Below are 21,057 nucleotides of genomic sequence, written 5' to 3'. Positions count from 1 at the left end.
GGGACTCACATCCTCAGTCCAGGCCTTAGCTGTGTTCCAGATTCCACTACAACAAAGGAAGATGTAGCAAGAGGGCCAGTTGTGGGACCTCCACAGGTTCAAGCCACAAGGGCCACACATAGCATCACAGAACACAAATCACACATTTGAGACAGCAATGGTCACAGGTATTACAAGTCAGAAGAAAAGATTTTATTTCAATAATTCTTTTGTGCTTGAAGAGGTTATTTTACTAAAGTTCTCCACGGAAAGAGAGAGAGGGAAAGAGGGAGAAATGGGGAGGTTTATTGAACTAATTGGCTTACATAATTATAGAAGTTTGCAAGTCCAAAATTTCCAGGGCAGGCCAGCAGCCTGGAGACCTGGGGATGATGTAGCAGCTTGAGTTTGAAGGTGGAACTTCCTCTACCTCAGGGATTCAGTCTTTTTCCCTTAAGGCCTTCAACTGACTGAATGAGGCCCACTCAAAGCATGGAAATAATCTGTTTCACTCAAGTCTGCAGAGTTAAATGCTAACATCATCTTTAAAAATACCTTCACAGTGACATTTACACTGGTTGGTGATGGAGCAAATATCTGGGTACCATGGTCCAGCCAAGTTGACACATAAAATTAATCATCATGGTGCCAATGCTCCTTCCTGTTCTTAAAATCAGGTGACCTCTCTGTACATCATCCTCACCTAGAGATCACCCACTGTTCTGGGTGTCAAGCTGTGTCTGCCGTGGACTCAGTGGTACCACAGAGGTGCCTTGAGGGTTTTCTCATTAGTGGATGAGGCTAGAAGCAGAAGCTCAGAGGAAGCCAGAGCTGGGGATTTTCAAGGACTCCACTAGGCTGCCTTCCCCCAACCAGAACAATTCCATTTTTATTTGTTACCTATTAGACTTCCATTTAAACCAGTCTCAAGTCTGCTGGAAGCTCTCTCAGACTATCCCAGCATACAAGCTCCTCCTCCAGGCCCTTCCTACTCTAAGTGGATTCTAAAGACCAGCATCATCAGCACACACAGGACCTTATTAGAAATGCAGAATCGCAGACTCCACCCAGACCTAATGATCCAGAACCTGCATTTTAACACAATCCCTCCATGATGTGTAAGCATAGTAAAGACTGAGGAGACCAGCACGGCACCTCACTCATAGTAGGCAGTTGAGAATTAATTTTTTCCTTAATGATGGCCTGACTTAGGACACCGAGGCCCAGAGGGGAGAAAGGTGACACAATTAGAGGAGTATTGGTATCAGAACATAGGATTCTCTGAATATGTGTTTTTTTGTGCGGGAATATGACTCCTCCATGGAGAGCCCAAGTCATTGCTAAAAACTGTCAAGTCTCCAGTCTGAGCACTTCAGAAACCGAGATGTTCCGATGGACGCATCCAAGTTCTTTGTGTTTATGGGAAAACTCCCATAAGGAGATCTGTCCAGAAAAACAAACAAACAAAAACCCCACAAAAAAACAAAACAAAAAAACTCACTTGGCAAGAGTCAGCAGAGTCCCCTGAAAGGCCCCTTGGTATGGAAAAAAAAAATGAACTACATCTTTACTTGCAGGTACCATTTCAACAAATAAAAAACTCCCGTCTCTGAAACCATGGATCCATCTGAACTGCCTTTTCCACAAGGATGGGAGAAATTCTGAGCTGATGATCCGCTGAGGAGTTAATTTGCTGTTGTGCTAAACTGCTAGCACTGCGGCTGTCATCGGGGAGAGAAAGAAGCAAGTGGAGAAATCTTTGATCCTCAGTACAGCCAACTTCTTCCGGAAACTTGAATGGGAGATCAAACATGAACAGCAGTGCAGGCTCTGGGCTCTGTCCAGGGCTATAGGAATCCAATAGTCCAATAATCATCCAGCTTTGACAGAAGTCAACCCAGGAAGCTTGCCAAGGAAAAGGCTTGACTAAGAAGAAGACTGAAGCCATGACAAATGAGGGAGAGGAGGAGGGGGCTGCAAACATCCTTGAGCTGTCTTCATTGGAACACCCCTCCTGCACATTTCTCCCCTCGCACAGCCAGGCTTGCTCACAAAACTCAAAAGGAGCAAAGATGAAGTTGAGTAACCATCTGCATTTCTAGACTCAGCTAAAAATTCAAGGGCCTGGTCTTGGTTTTTCTATGTGAAGGATTCACACAATCTTAGCCCAGGAAATGGACTTCCTGTCCAAATAGCACTATGGGCCATGGCTCAGGCCAACTTCTGTCTAGATTACGTGTGATAATCACCATTAGGGCCCTCATATAGGTATAGCACCTTGTAGTTTACAAAGCTCTTCTACACTCGTCATTTCATTTGTCCTGCGGTGTGTGGGGTTGGGTTGGGATGGTGTCTGTGTGCTCCCAGAGCTCAGGATTGATTGCAGGCTGCCTTTTCATCACCTTTTCACTCCAAGAATCCTAGTCATAAGTGATATGCAGAACAACTTGATCAAAGTCCAGCAACTTCCACAAGTGTGGTCATTTATAGCTATTACCAATGCAAAATCTCAGTACAGTCACTGGAATGGAGCCAACCACACTAATATATGCCAGGATGTATGGCAAAGAGGCAGAATAGTATCTCTTATAACTGTCTGAGCATCCAGACTGATATCATCTTACCTTGACACACCCACACCCACACCCATTACACAGACCAGATACTAAGTAAATGCTGTCTACATAATCTCGCCAGGTATTTTAGAAGCGTTAGTCTGAAGTGTTAGTAAATCTCACAGTCATCTGTTTGGAATAGCAAAAGAGGTCAGGGATAGAAAAGCTCTCTTTGTGCACCCAGATGGATGCCTCAGAGCTAAGGAGGAGGGTGCACGCTCTCCGTTTTGTCTCTCACTGCCTGACCCAACAGAAAGAGAGTGACTCTGAGGGTGCATTCAGTTGCAGACAGAACTGACGGCAGTGACCTGTATGTTCACTTTAGGAAACCTTGGGCAAAGTTTACTTTTCTGAGTCAGGTCTGAACTGGGGCTTAATCTGAGTCCCATGGCAAGAACTTCCTGAGATTCCATCTGTCAACATTCCATTTTAACTTTCTCCAGGGACTTAGAGCCATAACTACTCATGAGATGATCTTTGTATGCTTGCCTGAAATTATTATAATTATTGTTTGCAGGGGTGCCCATTTTTATAGTAGTCTGGCATCTTATATTTATTGAGCCCCTGCTATATACCAGGCATTGTGCTAGACATGTTATATACATGCTTTCATTCACTAATGCACATATCAACCTGTGAAGGAACCATTGTTTCTCCCATTTTCCAAGTGAAACTCAAGAAGTTCTCCTAGCTCACAGCCATGCAGCCAGTAAAAAGCAGGTCTGCAATTCAGAACCAAGCCTGTCTGCTTTCACTTGGACCCCCCACCATCAGGTCTGCTCCTGTAACTGGTTTTCTCTGGCTTTCCAGAGTCATAGGCTGGGTGTTTGATACCAGTAGATACAAAGAATGGAAATGTTTAACTTTAAAATGTAAATATTATGATTATTAATTTCTCTCTGCACCTCAGGTATTACATACCTTTTAAACAACTATCCAACATGGGACTTGGAGGGCCAGAACGAGAGCTCTGAATGGAAATCCTGTATTGGTCACATACAAGCCATGTGACTTTGGCCAACCTGTCTGGGCCTGAACTTTCCTATCTATTGAATGAAAGACAAAAATCTCAGAAGGTTCTTAATGATTTTAAATGAGAAAATGTCTCTGGCACATTGGGAAGCTAGAAATAGAATTTCCCTTCCCTTTTTCAAAATCAGGAGTGAGTCTGATTTGCGTCATGGCTCTTTCACTGTCTAAACGAAGTACCTTCATAACTCTCCACCTTGTAAAATGGGATAATAATAGTATTGACCTTATGGGGTTGATGGATCTTTGAATTAATAAGTATAGATTATTCATAAATGTGAAATGTCTAGAAGAGTACCTGGAACATAAGTTCTATGAGAGTTAGCTATTTTTAAGGTTTCTTTCCGTCCTGACTCCCTCCCTCCCTATGGACAGGAGATCCCTTCCTGGTGACACAATCCATTTGGAATTATCAGTTTTAGGACCATTGATCTCCCCTCAGCATCAAATGAGTTAAGATCCTTTCAAAACCAGATGCCTGAGCCACGTGCCGCACCCTCTCTGTAGAGGCTAAGGCCTTGATCATTTCTTAATGTAGCTACTTCAGGAAATTTGTCGCGCTAATAATGTTAATATGCCTTATTTTTACAGCGCTCATGCCCTGAGCTCTCAATCACTTCAAAACACAGTGATTGAAATGTTTCAAAAGTCTTTTGATTTGGAAGTTGTTATGGAGAACACTAGTCAAGTATAAATATGGCAGAGTGATTTAAGGTGGTTGGAGCAATCCAAATGTTGAAGCTCGTGTCAAATAATGATCAATCTTTCTGCTCTGCATTTTCAACACCCCCCTTCATTTGAAGGAGTGGCCCTTGCTGAGGCCTGGAGCACACTGCTGAGGCTGCTGAGTGCCTCTCTGTCCCCTACCCTGTGTCTCGTTGCCATAATCACGTATTCAATCCTTAATGGCATGTGGTGCTCTTCATATCAGACTCAGGCCGTCCAGAGAACTGGCGACCTGGAATCAAAGATCAGCCTCTGTCTGCACCGTTCCAGATAAACTCTTCCTAAGCCATGGCTCTGAGAGTGTGCTGCTATGGGGACAGTGCCCTCTGATGGCCTCACACCAGTCAGCTCAGATGCCCACACAAAGGTGGTGGCCGAGCATCTGCCTTGAAGTCCTGGTGTCCAGAAGGATCACCTATGCTATTCCCAGGACACCTTTTGTGCACCACTTCTCATCCTCTCCACCTCTTCTCTTACTCCAGCCACACCCACATCCCCTGGTTCTGCTTGGATCACAGCAGATTCTCACATGGGTTTCCTGCTTTCTCTGCCTATGTGCACATCTCAGACTTCCTTTCTCTTGCCCTGAGTCTTCTCTGGCACGAAGGTGAGAGGCAACCATGCAACCTGCTAGCCATATGCATGTGCAACTGGAAGTACAGGCCAGAAAATGACTGAAGGACCACCCCCGAGTAATGGAAGAGAGAAGCAGATGGATGCATACGCTCTCCCTTCATACTTGGAGTTCTCACTCCCAAGGCACATTTTCTGAGGCTCCTCTGAAGCCCTGGAGGAATTGCCTCAGTCTTGGGCAGCAGTGGCCAGTTCCTAAGCCTTTTTCTCTGATGCTGTTTCACCCCTGCAGACCTCTCTTCAGCACCCTTTCTGCTCAAATAAACTCCCTGAACACAACTGCCTTGGCCTCAGTCTCTGCTTCCAGGGGAATTCAGAATTACCCTACCTGGGAGGAACACGCTCAGGAAAACCCAGCTCTCAAAAAATGGACTTGGGAGAACCAGAGCATGTGGATTTCTGGGAACAAAGGAGCGTAGCCAGAGACATCTCAGGCGGAGGACGAGGTGACCCAGTTGCCTGAGCACAGAATGACCAGGGGCAGAGCTACCTCAGCACAAAGGGTCTGCTCGACACAATGTCGCTGAGCACCAGGGAGCCAGTGGACAGGATGACTGCAGTGAAATTAGTTCTGATTGAGTTATCACAGCACAGAGGCCCGGGGCCTGAGCAGAGTGAGACCAATACACACAATCACTTTGGATGGAAGCTTCAAGGAGAGCAGTTGTCTTCATAAATGTTCCAAGACCTACAGTTTCCTCAGCACGGAGGGAGAGGCCCAAGGTATTCAGAATGGAGACTGGCCAGTCTCGTCCCTACCTCCCTTGGTGCCTCCACACACAAATGGTCCCCGTTGCTCCTACTCTTACTGTGGGGCCCACATGAGGGAGAGCTTGAGGTTTGGGTTTAGACGAGCTGAGTTCAATGTACTCTACCCCTGTACTGCTTGTGTGATGAGCAACTTATAGACTGTGTGGGAAATACTGGCCTCTTATAAATGGGGAGGAATATAACAGGGGAGAGTGGGTATCAAGTGCCTCTGTAAAATTAGAAAGTATTATAGACTTAACGTTGACATTACCATCCCATAGCAAATGGGTGTTTCACTCAGGCCAGCAAGAATGTAAATTTTATCCTTACTATCATTGTGATACTTACTAAATAAAATTTTCAAAGTTCTAGTTTACTGAGTATTTTCACATTTTCAAACCTATTGTGTCACTTGGTCCTGCCAGAGACTCACCTGGCAGGTTGGATCATTACCCCTCATTCTAGGGAGGAGGAGACAGCTACTCAGAAAAGGTAGCTTCCTCCAGACAGACAGGGAGTGGCAGATCTGGGGCTCAAAGCAGGACTTCGGGGTCCCTATCCTTTTCTGTGTTCCTACCCCAACATGCCAGGGTGGACTGTTGGGCCCCATGGCCCCATGCTTTGCAGTTTTAATTGGAAGGATGTCGGAAGATGATAAGCCTGTTAAGAACACTGGGTTGATAGTGCTCTCTCTCCCTCTTGCTCAGGGCCTTTTCTGGGCTGTGCTCACACCATACTGTTGCACAGACAAGCATCTCAGGCCTGTATTTAAGTAATAAGACATGACAGGTCATGTATTTCTGGGACATTATTACATGCCTGGGGTGGTGGTAGGAGGCGGAGGCAGAGGCAATTTCTTTGAGCGTCGCTTTGGCTATTATAAAATACCATGTATAAAGCAAGATGGGGTGGGGGCTAGTCAAAGAGGCAGGCACCCACTTAGAAGGCAGTGCTGGCATGGTTGTGACATCACCACCAGTCGATCCTGTAGCTCCTCTGTCTTGCCAAATCCCCAAGTGATTTGATCATTGGAGACCTCAGAAGCATTCAGGTTCAAAGTCATCCTCGGGGTGCTGAAATTGTCAGGGTGGGTGAAGCTGGAGGGTCAGTCGTCCACTTGTGTCCATCACAGCCAGTATGATGTGTAATACAGGTGAACCTGGACTTGGAGGGTCTGGAAGATACTGCCTCCCAGCACAGCCATACTTGCCATTGTGCAATCACTGAATTTGCATGTCTCAATGGCTTGCAGTTGTGGTTTTACACTGATTTGAGGGGGGGGGGGGGGCTGTACTCTCTGTCAAGTTAAATGAGTAGCAGGCACAAAAGATGACTGCTGAGCTGATCAGAAACAGACGCTGGGCTAATCTGCAGCTGGATCCCTGAGCTCTGATGCTGCAGCCAAGGTTAGGCAAACCCAGGCCGCACGCCTGGTCTCGGCTGCGTGTTCTCCTGTACGATTTCCAGGCTGTGATGAGGAACAGTAATATTTTCCAGAGACTTTGCCCTCAGGGAACTGATAATCAGGAAGAAGGTATAAAACAAATACACTCAGATAAATCCAATATGGGGCCGATAAAAAGAAATGCTACAATCAAGTCGTATTCAGCTGTATCCTCATGTGTGGCAGCCAGTTGGGGGTAATAGTTTCTCAGTCAATGCTTGTGGAATGGATGAAAGCATCCTAAGAACAGCATGTGCTAAAGGAGTCCAGGTGCTCTACACCTCAGTTTTTAGGCTGTAATGAAAGGAAAGTGGGTCTGACATTCCTTACCTTTCTTGCATGGCTAGAGTGTGAATTAAAGTATGAAAATATTATTGTAAGCTGTAAAGCACTGTGATTTGTAATCAGGAATATGATCACACATCTGGCCAGCAGTAACTGGGATGACTCAAAGAGAAGAGTTCTTGAAGGTTTGGGAGGTTCATAAACATTTATAGCCCCTTTTCCTTCCTCCCCAGCTCCACTGTCAGTGACTTGGACTGGACCCAACTTGCAAAGAGGTTTCTTCGATTGGTCTGTTGGTAATGTCTGTCCTGTATACTCAGTTGGGTAGGCTTATGAGATTTCATCTGGACTCAGTGGAGGAGAGCCATGATCAATTAATGATGTCTGCCATGGTCCTGGGTTGGAGGATGGCAGCATGCATGGCATTTATTTTGAAATTCTTTGCCTAGACTCTCATTTTCTCATTCAGTGCAACAGCTTTCTGACTGGTCTCCATCTTCTGTTGTCATCCAGCATTGTTCCTTGTTTCTGCCACCAAAGATGTCTCTTTCCGAAACATAAATCTGGCCACAACGTTCCACTGAAGTCATTTAAGGATTTTCTACTTGTTCTCAGAGTGTAGCCAAACTTCTCAGCAAGGCTACAAAGCCATCAGCGACTTGATCCCTACCTTGGCCCAACACCCACAACCTTACCTCCAGCCACACCAAGAGTGCATAGCCAGCTTCCTGCCAAATGTACCACGCCCAACTCACTGCCTAAAATCTCCTACTCATCATGCATTCATTGTCATATCTGTGAATTCTTCCCTCATCACCTTCAAGTAGAACTGATCTCTTCTTTATCTCCACAGCACCCTATATAGATGTTTATAACAGCACTTTTCCTATATAAAAAGTATTTATCTGCTTATCGACTGTAAACTTTGTATGCAGGAGACCATGCCTTATATTTATATCTTTGTATTTAGCCTGGGCTCTGTGTTTGGGATAAAATACATACTCAGTAAATAGTGGAAGAGGAAATAAATGAGATGTAGAATGTACTAAATCGGCCAGACATGTGCACAACCCTTTCTAATGGGCTCCTTCCTCAGAAGTGACCATTCTTGGATCTGGTTAGATGTAGGGAGGGTACCGACCTAAGAGAGCCATTCTTTAATCTGGGTGGAACCTTGTGAACTGCCTCCACGGGATGTTGGTGTTGCTGGTCTGAAGACCACACTGTGAGTAGCAAGTTCTTTGTGATACCAGAGGGGAGAAGCAGAGCTCACTGGAAGAAGTTAAAGGACAAGAATCACTAGCCAAGGAACTTTCTACCAGCTCAGAGCTCTGTGGAATGGAATATGATGCTTCAATATCATGGGAGACCGAGCAGGTTAGGCCACGATTTAGCAGATGCACGTTACAGAAAATGTTTCTGCTCTGTCTGGAAGGTAGAGAGCCACCATCAATTTAAACTTTTCTGTTGATTTAACTCCAAAAGATTTTAACAACTGTGTTCCTACCTGACAATTTTCAGGTTGACATCTAAAATTTTACATCATGTATTTAAATATATTTCTTAATAGGAGATAAAAACTTTAAATGGTTTATTAAATAAAACAAAACAAAGATGAACTAATTTAAATAAATACTTTATTCGATTTAGCATACAAGTCCCAGAGAGCAAGATCCAAATATTTTGTCTGTTTTATTCACTGATGTGTACCCAATATGTTGTAGGTACTTAATCAATGTTTGATGAATGAATGAAGGCTCAACAAATCTTAAAAGCAAACATATGAAACTTTTATCTATGAGCCTTACCTATTACAACTCAAAAAATTTGGTACCCCCCCAAAAATATTTCAGTTAGATTTTTTTAAATGATTAAACAAAAAGTATTCTAAATTCTCCCCGGCCAGTGTGGCTCAGTTGGTTGGAGCATCATCTCATGCACCGAAAGGTCTCAGGTTCAATTCCTGGTCACGGCACATGCCAGGGTTGCACATGCCAGGGTTGCGAGTTCAATTCCCACTCCATTACTGGTTGGAGTGTGTATGGGAGCCAACTGATCAATATTTCTCTCTCACATTAATGTTTCTCTCTCTTTCTCTCCCTTTCTTTTCCTCTCTCAATAGAATTTTTTTTTTTTTTAAAAAAAAGTGTTCTAAATTCAATGCTTCCCGACCTTGGTAAAAAAAATAAATTAAAAAAAATTTCTTTTAAAGGTTTAATGCTAAGTTTTATCCTTAATAGAATTATGATCAAGATAGGAAAAAGATAAAAAGCTCTATAAAGGATAGGACCCCTTGGTTACATTTTTTAAAAATAAAAGCTTTTATTAAGACATCCTTAGATGTCCCAGGGCTGCCTCTCTGCTCAGTGTCTGCTTCTGAATCCCCATCACCTTGTCCCATCTACCTGTCAAAACATCGCCAGGATCTGGGTTAAGACTGCAAACATGATGACAACATCTCTGCAATACTTATCCTCCCTGTTTTCATGCTCTTTGGATGCCACACTCTGCCACCACATGAAATTTCCTCTACTACCCACTTTACCCCCCCGCCCCCCCCCCCCCCCCCCCCCCCCCCGTAGGCAGCCAGTCCCAGGCCTCATGCCAGCCAGCACTATTCTACTAGCGTGGGCAGCATCTGCCTGGTGGCTGGGGTCAGCATGGGGCCACGTTGTTCAACCCTTTGACCACAGAGATGTCACTGCCCTCTGACATCTCTTAAGCTACGAAGCATTTCACTCTCACCTTTGGCGTTCTCTCTCCTTGCCACACTGGCTTTCAGAACTCTGACCCTTGGGCCAATAGCTGGAATCTTCCTGAGTGACCCTGTTTCTGTCCCCAGCCAGGACTTCAGAACTTCTTCTCCTCCCCGCCTCCCCTCCTCGCCCCCCACATCCTATCTCAGACTCCAGACTTTGTCTTCTCCCTCCCCAGCCTTCCCAGAGCCAGGGTTCCAGAAAGACATCAGGAGTCACCTGCCCCAGGCCTCCTTCCAGCCCACTGTAGTGTAAAAGGGGAGGCACAGCCAGCCCGTTTCTGCTTTCTCTTCATCTATTTTTACTAGAGGCCTGGTGCATGAATTCGTCTACAGGTGGGGTCCCTCAGGGTGGCCTGTGGAGATTGGGCCCCAGCTCATGCCCCCAGCCTTGCAGTCCCACAGCCCCGCAGCCCTGCCTGGCACCCTGCCGTGGCCTGGCACTACCCCCTCACCTGCTTCACCATCCCGCCTGCAGGGCAATCGATCAGGGCAAGGCCTTGTGCCCGGCTCCCTTAGCACCTGGGAGCCGGGCAGCGCCCCCCACCCCCACTGCCACTGCCACCACTGGTCACCATCTGTGGGGCAATTGGGCCCCCACTCACACCCGCCTTGGCCTGGCACTGCCCACTCACCTGCTCCACCATCTTGCCGCAGTCCCACACTCATCAGGGCCCATCGGGGCCAGCAGAGCCTCCACTGCCGCCTGCTGCCAGCGCTGCATGGCCAATGCCCACCATGTTCCACGCCATCCCCTAGTGGTCAGCTCACATCATAGAGAGCGGTCAACCTCTTGGTTGAATGACTGCCCAAGGGGACAATTTGCATATTAGGCTTTTATTATATAGGTTTGATTTCAGAGAGGTAGGGAGACAGAGAGGGAGGGAGAGATAGATACATCAATGATGAGAAATAATTATTGGTCAGCTGCTTTCTACACACCACCTATTAGGGATTGAGCCTGCAACCCGGCCATGTGCCCTGACCAGGAATCCAACTGTGACCTCAACCACTGAACCACCGGGCTGGGCCATTTCTTCCTTTCTTTTCCTTGTTTATGGCCATCTCTCTAAGCACGGGTTAGACCAATACTCTAAGACTTTACTACAGTGTTGCTCTGACCCAGAGAGGGAAATGGGACCCAGAAGGAATGCTGGCCAAACCAAAAATATTTTTGTGCCTTTCTTTTTCTTTTTTGAGACTCACCATAACTCATCTGTCTGAAGGGAAGTGGTGATGTTCCAGTGTCTGTTTGATAAGCACATCAGACAAGCCCACAGACCATGGGAACCAGGAGAAAATGGCACTGCGGGTTACATGGGCCTCGGACGCATTCCCGAGCAGAACAAGTGTTACTGTGGTGACACAGACCAGAGCTCAAAGCAGATGCTGGTTTGTCCTGTTCTCAGAGGAAACGCTGGCTGGAAACCGAGCTCTGAGACAGGGTCAAAAGCAGCAACGCTCTTTCTGGCCAGCAGCCCTCGTCCACAGAATTGCACTGGGGGAAGACAGAACCCAGGAAAAGCTATTCGACTGTCTTTAAAATTAATCATGACTGATACTCGTCCAAAGGAGTGAATGGATCCAGGACAGGGAGAGAGATGTCTGATCAGAAGGCTAAGTAGGATATTTCCCAAACTTGCTTTCTGTCCCATTAAAAGCTCATCATGACAAATCCTTTGGGAGACCTAACACAGTCCCTCTGGAAGCATTTGAAAAAGCAGATTATCTGGGCAAGAAAGAGGATGTCAATTTAGATGTTCTCCACTGGATGGTGATAGTAGCAAGAACAGGGCAAACAGAATCATCAAAGCTGATAAGAACCTTGGAAATGATCAAATCTGGGTTTTGTAGAGAAGGAAAGCGGGGTTCAGGGGGGAGTGAGGACATATCCAAGGTCACACAGTCACAGGAGGAAGGAGAGACAGGACACTCAGGTCTGCAGACACCCGACCCAGGCCTATTTTCCTCTGCACTGAGCCTTGAAGGACAGCCTAGGAATTGGCCAGGACGCTGCTTCCCTTTTCTGCTGCTCTGGGGCTGGGGAGAAATGGGCCAGGTCCTAAATGCAGCTCTCTGGGAAGTCTCCGGCAGGTTGTCAAGTGCTCCTGCCAGTGCTGAGCTGGCAAAGGAGGGTGGGGAGAAGTGCTTAGAAATCCTGAGCACTGAAAGGTGGCCTGTAATTGTAAAATTCCATTTCCTTTCAATTAGCAGCTGATTGCCTTTGATGAGCTGCAACATTGTTTCCTCCATGTAGATTAGGAGTCAGAGCAGTCAATGAGCTGTGAAATTCTCTCCCTGCTGAAACAATAGACAGTGATTAAAGCGCAGCTAATCCGATCATTATAGCCAGAGCCCACTGATCATTAGCTGCTAACCAGATCCCAGAGAGCAGCTCCAGCCCGGCCAAGGCTGGCTGAATGCAGCAGGTAAATGCTGCCAATATGCCAGCCTCCCTCCTCTCCGTGCCCAGAAGTCCCTGGTGGACCCCAGGCTTGGGGGTGGAAACCAGGAGGCCACAGTGGAGGTGGGGAATGAGCCTGCCAAGGACAGCTGGGTGTGAGGGAGAGAGCTAGGACTTTGGAGGCAGATGTAACAGATCTGGATCAGATCCTAACCACCCCCTCCCCCCCACTCCCTAGGTGGTTGGTTAACCTCTGAGCCTTAGGTAAGTTATTTGTCCCAAATCCTTAATAATACCTTCCTCCTGTGGTTGTTCTGAGGATTAATATCACAGCCTAGGAAGATCCCTGGCATCATGCTAAACGTCAGTCATAACACTAACTAACATTTCGAGTGTTTGCTACGTGCGCAGCAGTGTTCTATGGGCTTTACATGGATTAACTTGTCTAATCTTCATAACAGCCCTGATAAAATAGATGCTATTATTATCCCTATTTTTTCAACAAGGAGCACAGAAGTTCAGTAATGTCCTGGAAAACTCTTAGCCATAAGTGACAGAGCTGGGATTGGAACCAGGCAAGCCAGCTCAGAGGCCCTGTGGTTCATCTCCCCTCTCTCCCGCCCCCTTCCCCCTCCCCCATCACCCCCTCCCGCACCACTTTGCTGAAATGTTAACATTCATTGTCTCCCTTTTTGAGGCCTGTGCAGTATTTTCCAACTTTGCTGTAAAAGGGCTGAAAATGCAGATCATCAGGACAAAGCCCCAGAGATTCAGATTCAGCAGGGCAGGGATGAGATGCAGGAACGGGGGTGTTCACATGCGATGCAGGTGCCCTGGCCCAGGACCTACCTGGAGAAATGCTCTAGGTTCTGGGGAGCAGAGGTGTGGTGGGTCAGGGCCTGCATCTCTCCCAGGGCTGCCTCCCATGCCCAATGAGGAGAGCACAATGGAACTTACAGAGGAGTGGGAGGAGATGAAAAGAATAGGTTCTGGGGCCACATGTGTCAGGATTTGCAACTGTTCCTGCCCTTCCTGGAGTGGCCATGTAAAGCATCCCACACGCACGACCTTTGAGAGCAAAATGGGGACTTTTATCATGATTCCCAGGTTTCAGGCACAGGCTGGGACTGGCCCAGGCAGAGGGAACGGGGCAGCTGATGCTGTTGATGCCCTGCCCACTCCCCTTGGTTCTCACCACTGGCCTGGGCTCTGCTGTGGCAAGCAGCCGTGGAGCACGACTAGCCCGAGCTCGGGACAAGCAGGAAGGGTGGAGTTAATGTCCCTGAAATCTATCAATAAATGCCCTACGTCCTTGCCCCTTCGCTGGAATCATCACTGAAAATGTTCGGCTCCATCTCCCAGAGTTCCTCAGCAGGGCCGAGCCCCTTGCTCACCATAACATATAACTCAGCTTTGGTCTTCTCTCCTTCCCCTCTTTTATGTTTCATGTCTTTGCTGGTTGTTTCCCGGAATTGCCTCCCAGATAAATTACCCCCAGATCCTTTCCCCAGGATCATCTTCTGAGCTCGGAAGAGCAGCCGTGGGCAGGTAGTTACATTTTCGTGTCCTGAAGAATGAAGTGGAAATGATGATAGTTAACCCATGGAAAGCATAGGACATAATGGGCAATTCCACTATTATTGTCATGGTAAAGTGTGAGCACATTGGTCATTGCGCTGATTCACATCTGGAAACGTCCCTTCTCTCTCGTGCTGTTGCTGCGGCCCTTGTCTCTGCCCCCGACTGTTGCAAGGCCCTCCCACAGGGATACCAGCGCCACTTACCTTCAAGGTGGCCTTCCGACTGCGGCCAGGGTGCTGTTCCCTCATTTCACCACTCCCTGCTGTATACCAGGCAGAGTACGAGGCTCTGAGACATTGTAATATATATAGTTTTAATATGTTTGGAGAAATGGCTCAGAATGGCCACTTCCGAAGGAGAGCATGTATTTATTTATGTGCAGGAACCTAGCACTTATGTGGAAGATCCACACACATTTCTAAAGTCCCCAGTGGGTCCTGGCTCCCTCTTCCAAATACTTTCCATTGCTGTTCCTGAACAAGGTCCAAATATAGCCTTCAAGGTCCTGTGCTGACCTCTCAGCCGCCCAACAGGTCTGCTGGCACTGCTTGTGCTCCGAGGCCTCTTTCTACAGAGAACACCCCCCTTCGAGGCTCGCCCCTCTTCCCGCTCTCCCTTCAAATGAAATCAAAATGAGGTGTGATCGCCCCTCCTTTTAATTTTTTGCCAAGCACAGTTGAGCAGCTGATTTCAGTCATTTCTACCTATGGTTTCCTCCTTAAAGCTAATTAGTTTCTTTTCAAGTAATTGCAAATAGTACATTTCCCAGGCCCTCGGAGTCAAGGCTGACAACTAGCGGGTTGGAGTGGCTCTTATCAATAGCTCACAGAAATTAGACGTGCCAGCATCCCACCGGGGCCCCGAGGCTCGCTCTAAGTTGTTTAGAATAAATAGCTCGTGGAAGTCCCAGGGCTCTTTTGTGAATGGCGTCACTGATGTGGAAGCTCTGGGGCGTGGTGGGCAGTTGGGAGCTTCCTTAAGCATCAGCAGAGATCAGCCCCACACGCACACGCTTTGCTGTGCTCCGGGCGCCGTGCTTGATGCTGAGCGTGGTCCAGGGGACGGGCTGGGGTGGTGGACAGTAACGTTTACTGGAGGGGGAGGGACAGACAGGCTTCGTGGAATAGTAATAATCTCCCTCACCAGTGGGTCTGACTGGCCAATCCCAGGACCCTGTCTCCCAGGAACCAAAGATGAGCTCATGCCTATAAAATTCTAGTTCAGTCTTTGGGACATGATGAGTGCTCATCCTCAGATTTGCGGTTTTCCATGTTATTTTTCTCTGGTGTTATATTTTGAGGGATTATTATTATTAATTATTCTTTCCCTTCCATTTTAACATTATTGTTTTGGGCCGTGGATGAGGAGGGTGGAGTGATGGGGACTCCTTGGTCCCTAGCACTAGTTGGTTTGGATACTCAGTTCACGCAGGTCTCCGTATCCCTGGATTAGGTTCCTATTGCTGTTGGAACAAGTTGCCACAAGCTCAGTGGCTAAGCCAACACAAATGTGCTATTTGACAGTTCTGTACACCGACCCGACTCGGATCTCACCGGGATAAGACGAAGGGGATGGCAGGTGCCTTCCCTCCTGGAGAAAATCTGTTTAGGAGAGAATCTATTTTCCTGCCTTTCCCAGAGGCTGCCCACTTCCCTGAGCTCATGGTCCCCTCTCTCTAACTTCACAGCCGGCAACTTCAGGCCTAGTCCGTCTTACGCTGCCATCTCTCTTAACCAGTCCCATCTCCCTCCCACTGGCACTCCTGCCTCTTCCACTTTTAGGGACCTTTGTGGTTACACTGAGCACCTGGATGATCCAGGATGATCTCTCTCTCGCTGGTTAGGATGTGATTCCATCTGCACCCTTAATTCCCCTTGTTCCTTAGTAGGTAACAAAACAGATTCACAGGTTCTGGGATTAGGAGGTGGACATCTTGGGGGAGAGGGGTGTTACATTATTCTGCCTACACAATCCTCATCCCATCTCTTGTCCTTGTCAGCAGCTATTCTAATGTATTTGATACCTGCCCTGAAATGTGTATGTTTCCTTGTAAACCTACCATTGGTGTGTATGTTCTCAATGGGTATATGTGGCATTGTCCTGTGTTCTGTCTATGGCATTGTTCTTTCATTTTTCATTCGACACTATATTTTTAAGGTCTCGCAGGTTGTTCTGGACACAGAGTTTGATGCTGGTAACAACTGCATATTAGTTTGTTTATCCACTCCTCACCGACACCGTGTCTGTCTTTACTCCACTCTAAACAGCGCCATGACAGGCTTCCTCATTCAGGGCGCCATGGACCCGTTCAAGACTTTCTCAGGAAAACACACTAAGGCTAGGATTGCTGGGCCCAGGGCACGCATCCTGTGTAAGTTCTCCAAGTAACATTTCATTGCTCTCCTGGGGCTGTACTAGTTATCCCGGCTCTAGCATCGTTGTTGAACATCTCTTCTCCAGGACAGGGAGGCAGTGTCTTCCCACGTGAAACCTCTCACCCAGGAGCAGAGCCGAGAGCCCGCTCTGCATCTCTCAGATGTGAATTCCTGTTTCCTACAAAGGTTTCGGGGTTGCTAAGTTGACTTTCCTCCAGCTACGTTTGAGCTCCCACCACTCACCTGTCCGGGTGTGAGGCACCGTGCGAGCACTGGCTCCATCAGAGAGGCGCCTGCTCTGGCTCTGCATGTTCAGAGTTTCATCGCCATTCCTACCCTTGACATTGCCCTTTTGGGTAAATGCAAAAGTATCTCCAATATCTTCGTATGTTAAAATAAAATCTGCTGCCCTTTCTCCCAAGTTCAGTTTCATTCCCTCAGGTGCTCACTCCATCCTATTTGTCCTTTATTTTCCCCACAGTGAGGTCTGGCTCATGGTAGGTGCTATTAACATTAGAACATACAGGAATGAAGATGTGTAATTTCACCCTCTAATCATAGCCACTGAGAGCTGCAAGAGAGATCTCATCCTGTTCAAGTCCCCGACCACCTACTGGCGGGAAAGGAAAGCGAGGCCCAGGGACAGGGTCTTACAGAGGTCAGCGCCAGGACTCAGATGCGCTGAACTGACTTCCAGTCGGTCTCCTTTCCTTTCTTCTGCTGGATCCCTCTGCAGTCCAGTTCTAAAGATGGGCTGGTTCTGGGGCTGGGAAAGCAACCAGCTAGCAGGGCATGGTGGCAAGAGCAGGAGCTCTGGAACCAGACAAATGTGGGTTCGAATCCCAGTTCTGGGATTTGTGCAAACTATACTGTGAGGCACGTTCCTTAACATCTCGGAGTCTCGGTGCCTTCACTTGTAATGCGGGGTGGTAACAGCTACCAGAGTTATTGTGAGAGAAAAACGAGTTAAGGTTTATAAAGCAGTCAGCACAGTGCCTGGCAGAGAGTCGGAACTAATTAAACGTAAACTCCATTCCCTTCTCTGCAGAACACCTTGGTGGCTGAAACACTCCTTTATGCATCCAGGAATTAACAGCACTGTTATGAGATTAATTCACAGCAATGCACATGAAAACAGTGATTCAGACCATGGCAAACAACTATAATTAAAGTATCTGGTATTGTTTGATTGCAGGGTTGGCTTCACTCACTTTAGCACTTTGTGGGCAGAGAGCAGGCAGCCCGGGGGCAAAGCGGCTTTGTTTTCTGGGAGGTTTCTGACCACTTCCCAGGGCTCTGCCTGGCCGGGATGATTCCTATGCTTCTTGTTTTGCCCTGAAGAGTCCTAACCTTACTCGGGTGGAGTAGAGGGAGGGGCTCACATTCACTGAGCATCTTTTATGCATCAGGCCCTTCACACGCTCATTCTCACTTTATTACCCCAGAAATTCTAAAAGATCAATACGCAAAACTGCATCTGCAGCCAACAGTGCTGAGGCACATAGGTCAACCCAGTAAGTTGCTCCAAACCTCATTCCCAGTAAGGGATGGAGCAAGGGTTTAACTCAAGTCCAGTGGGCTCCAAAGTCTGTGTTCAATTTATCACGCAGGTTGCCTCCTAGTTTGGGCACCAACTTTACAGCCAGTGCTTTAAATGTTGCAGCCAAGACTGCTAGTCAACTACCCAATTCCATTCTCCCCTTCTTTACTACCAAAATTCCAAGTTCTTATTCTGAACAGCAATATGCCTAACCACAGATCATTTCCCAGTTTTCTTTACAACGAAGGAAACCCAAAAGATGTGAGAAATTGTTGGTTGGAACTAGCAGGAAACTTCTTTTTTTAAATATATTTTATTGATTTTTTTACAGAGAGGAAGGGAGAAAGAGAGGGATAGAGAGTTAAAAACATCAATGAGAGAGAAACATCGATCAGCTGCCTCCTGCACACCCCCTACTGGGGATGTGCCCGCAACCAAGGTACATGCCCTTGACCAGAATCGAACCTGGGATCCTTCAGTCTGCAGGCCGACGCTCTATCCACTGAGCCAAACCGGTCAGGGCTAGCAGGAAACTTCTTAAACAGCAAATGACCCATTTGAGAGACATGATCCCCTCTTCCCTTCTGCCTCCTGCGTAGGATATATAGTCTGAGAGCTGGTGCCTGGCAGCCTTGTGCACCATGAGGTTCATGAAGTGACCTTGAGAAAGAAAGGCAGTTCCAAAGATGGTAGAACAGAAAGATAGAGGGGTCCTGGGTCCCTGACAAGTATGGAGCTGCCCTGCCAATACTGAATTGCTATTTTTTTTTTTCAGTTTCTTTTCAATGAAGGAGAAATAAGCTTCTACTAATTTAAGTCACTTTCTTTTTTGTTAGTACAACTGGACATAAACTAACTGACATACCCATAATATCATATTGATTCCTCCAACAGTTCTGTGAGGAAGGTATTATTTTTGTTTAGCTAAGTGAGGCAACTAAAACACATAGAGGTTAAGCAACCTGCCCTAGATCACTAAGCTAGAAGTAACAGCGAGTGATTTGAACCCACGCCAACTTCTCCAGCACTCATACTCTTAATAATCATATTAGTCTGCCTAGTTGGACTAGACATCAAAGACTATTTTCTCCAAGCTGAATAACTTTCATGTCTCAGTGGAATTTTCCTTCAGAATCAAACTTTATTTCTGATGGCTTGAGCCCTATTTGCATCTGGCATGAGGTTAGTTTTTCACTTTGTAAGAAATAACATTCTAATGGGTTTTTAAGGGCCCAGAAGACTTATTAGCCATTCCCTGGCTGCCGCAGGACAAACTCATTAAAAACAGCTGAACAAGACCCACAGAATTTGAAGGGCAACAAGAAAATGAGGAAGATGCTCTGTGCATGAGGTTAGAGAATTTGCACAGTAAATCACGATGTCAGAGGGCCCACTCACCCAACTGCAATTGGGACTCCGTGTCCAGGACATTTAATCTGTTTGCATACCCAGATCCCCTTGCTTGGGAACGAGAATTGCAATCACATATTCATTAGACCAGAATTTCTTTCAATAAAACAATTTGGATATCCCTGGAGTCTTCTCTTAACGGGATTTTACCTTCGTGGAAAAGAGTTTGCTTAAGCAAATGAATGGAGCAAATAAAATTGGAGGAGAAATGTTTACTGAGCTAAAGAGAACAAATTATTTTGCGGCACCAGGAAAGTGCCCAATTACAGTGAAATATGGTTTATCTAGAGTTCTGTTGATTGGAACTTGCTATTAATTGGCATCTGTAAAATGGGGATAATCATTCTGACATTTCAGGGTGGTGGTGAGGACTGCGTAAGGTACACCAGGCAGAGGTGATCTAGCTGATGGCTCTGAGGGCTGCCAGTCTGGTCTAGGCTCAGCTGGACAGCTCTTATGCTGGTCACAGTCTATGCAGTCTGGTAAGTGGCTGTGCTTCTAGCAATTACCTGTCTGTTAGTTGGAATGATGGTGGCAGCAGGGCTACCTGTCTCTCATCAGCAGGCAGGCTAGCCCAGGTTTGATTATACCAGGGCTGGCATGGGTTGCAAGAGAGGTCAAGTCCAAAGGTACAGGCACTGTTCCAGCTTCCACTTGTGTCTCAATGACCAAAACAAATCACATAGCCAAACCTAGTCACTGTCTGGGGAACTTCCCAAAGGCATGGATGTAGAACTTAAAGTACACATGTGTTCTGGGGATAATAAATACTTATCTTCTTAACACTTCACAGTGAACCCACCAGTAGCCGTGAGCTCAACAATCCAACACAAGCACCATAGAACCTGCTCTGGGAGAAGTCACTCTGAAATAGGCACCATGTGTACCTGAGGCCAACTGAACTCCAAGGAGAAATCATTCAGTCCAGCAGTCTGGACAGACAGTTGAATGATGAAATTCTTCTCTTCCCAACCAATTGAAAGGATGGATTTTGCATATGGATTTTCTTAATCTGCAAATCAGGGCCTCATAATAAGAGGTTGCTGAGTCTTTTTAAACTCTGAGTCTGTGAATCTATACTTTTCCATTCCAATTAGAAAAGAGCTGACGTCCACCCCAAGACAGCTCTGTTTCCTCATCCAATGAGGTAGAGGCAAAAACCAACTGGTCAACTGTGGGGATTGTGTGACCATGGGTCTAGAAGTAGTGAACGCTCTGTTATTGGAGGTGATCAAGCACAGGCTGGACAACATTTTAAAACAATGATGTGAAGCTGTGGTTCTATTGTATATGTATGAGCAGACATCAGAATTTTCATATTGCTCCTAGGAATATGTACCTTTCATCCCCCCAGAGCAGGATACACAGAAAAGTGGAACAGGTCCTTGTAGCAGGTAAAAAAGTTAGACTTGTTTAACAACAGCAGATAAGCACTTATTATGAGCAAACCAAAGTATTTTCATGGCCCAAACCTTTCTTTACTCTTTCAGTACCAGTAACTCCTTTTTACAAAGGGAAGAACAAAAACTCA

This window comes from Myotis yumanensis, unplaced genomic scaffold, assembly GCF_028538775.1.
Source record: "Myotis yumanensis isolate MYYU_CA2020_CCGP unplaced genomic scaffold, mMyoYum1.0.hap1 SCAF_10, whole genome shotgun sequence".
Taxonomy (NCBI): domain Eukaryota; kingdom Metazoa; phylum Chordata; class Mammalia; order Chiroptera; family Vespertilionidae; genus Myotis; species Myotis yumanensis.
The sequence above is the reverse complement of the archived record's forward strand: the minus strand, read 5'-3'. Positions refer to the sequence as shown.